This window comes from Priapulus caudatus, unplaced genomic scaffold (genome assembly GCF_000485595.1).
Source record: "Priapulus caudatus unplaced genomic scaffold, Priapulus_caudatus-5.0.1 Scaffold1947, whole genome shotgun sequence".
NCBI classification, from domain to species: domain Eukaryota; kingdom Metazoa; phylum Priapulida; class Priapulimorpha; order Priapulimorphida; family Priapulidae; genus Priapulus; species Priapulus caudatus.
The window spans coordinates 38,558-39,965 of NW_014579008.1; positions in this window are offsets into that span (position 1 = coordinate 38,558).

The window sequence follows — 1,408 nt, forward strand, 5'->3', positions numbered from 1 at the left end:
GGGGGAGGTAAGGGGAGGTGAAGAAGGTAAGGCAAATTAGAAGAGGTAAGGAGAAGAGAGGGAGATAAGGAGACGCGAGGAAGGGAGTAAGAAGAAAGGGAGACCGACCATCTGCTGCAGGATTAAATCTTCAGAGGCGCCAGTTGCACATCCATTATGTACTTCCGCGGTAATAAAAAAACTTCTTGTACAAGGGTAGACTTACAAGGCAAGGGGGATACTACCATGGTAAGGGAAGACTTCTAAGGTAAGAGGATACTTCCATGGTAAAGGAAGACTTTTAAGGTGAGGGGATACCTCCATGGTAAGGGAAGACTTCCAAGGTAAGGGGATACTTCCATGGTAAGGAAAGACTTCCAAGGTAAGGGGATACTTCTATGGTAAGGGGAGACTTCTATGGTAAGAAAAGACTTTTATAGTAAGGGGATACTTCCAAGGTAAGGGGATACTTCCAAGGTAAGGAGAGACTTCTATGGTAAGGAAAGACTTCTATGGTAAGGGAAGACTTCTATGGTAAGGAGATACTTCCAAGGTAAGGGAATACTTCTATGATAAGGGAAGACTTCTATGGTAAGGGGAGACTTCTATGGTAAGGGGAGACTTCTATGGTAAGGGGAGACTTCTATGATAAGGAGAGACATGTATGATAAATAGAAGACTTCTATGGTAAGGAAAGACTTCTATGATAAGAGACTTCATAAAGCGTGCGTGTTATGCGGCGATGAAATACAGAAGTGAGTAGGGGTGCAAACGCCACCTTAGATCTGTGATAATATCGAACGCTCCCGCGCGCGTGACATCGTCGGTGCGCGTGCGTGTACGTACGTATACTCGCATGGCCTGCAATCTAAGGTTACACTCGGTGCTATTACGCAAAGATACTCGCGCCGATGTAGGGTTAGTTAGAGCCTTATAATACGAGCGGCTAACAGCGCGAGGGTATAACGTTTCGAGCGTTAATAACCTAGTATTTATCTAAGCCAATCGGGAGCACTGAAGCGAGTAGGCGGCGACAGCGATTGACGACGGCGACAACGATGATGATAGTTAATTAACCACCACGGGGAGCGCGCGAGTTTTGTGTCCGATTTTGCGAGCGCAGGCGCAAACTCGCACGGGAAGGCCAGAGGGCGCGCGCATCGCTTTTGCGGGAACAGCAAAGCTCGATTTCTCTCACGCTAACGCGATTATCACACGCTAGCATCACACGCTAGTATCACACGCTACACGCTAGCATCACACGCTAGCATCACACGCTAGCATCACACGCTAGCATCACACGCTACACGCTAGCATCACACGCTACACGCTAGCATCACACGCTACACGCTAGCATCACACGCTACACGCTAGCATCACACGCTAGCATCACACGCTACACGCTAGCATCACATGCTAGCATCACACG